Genomic DNA, 551 nt, shown 5'->3' on the forward strand with positions numbered 1-551 from the left:
GACCTCAGAGAAGGGATTGTAGGAGAAAAGATTGTGCTGTGGCCTGTGGCGAGCACTGCATACAGAAGCCATCTCGAGCTATCCGCCATCTTGAAACCATTAGGCTTCACTTCCTCACTGAGCAAATCGTTTCTCAGAAATCATGTGACCAACCGTTCTCCCCGGAAGTGGTTGGGTTTCTAGGCAACGGGAGAGATACACCCACATCAATGAATGGTTCATGCTGTTGTATTTCATTTGCATTTTGGGCAACCAATTGGTTCCCACCAGCTGTATATAACTCGCCATTTTTCCTGAATAAACGGAAGTAGACGGAAGACGACAACTTGACCAGCACCTCGTAGTGTGTGTGCGTGTGTTTGTCCCATCTCTCACTCCCTCCCCCAAGGAACCTGTTCCATGGTCCCGCAGGACGGGACAGTGGCCATTCCCCATAGGGGTTGATTTCTTGTTTACTGTCTCTCTGGAGAGTGCATGCGCCCAATAGCAAAAATCTCTCAAAAAAAAAAAAAAGCGAAATATGATGATAATTTTCCATTGTGTTATTTCCT

The sequence above is a fragment of the Tupaia chinensis genome, unplaced genomic scaffold (assembly GCF_000334495.1).
Source record: "Tupaia chinensis unplaced genomic scaffold, TupChi_1.0 Scaffold000486_1, whole genome shotgun sequence".
In the NCBI taxonomy this organism is placed as follows: Eukaryota; Metazoa; Chordata; class Mammalia; order Scandentia; family Tupaiidae; genus Tupaia; species Tupaia belangeri.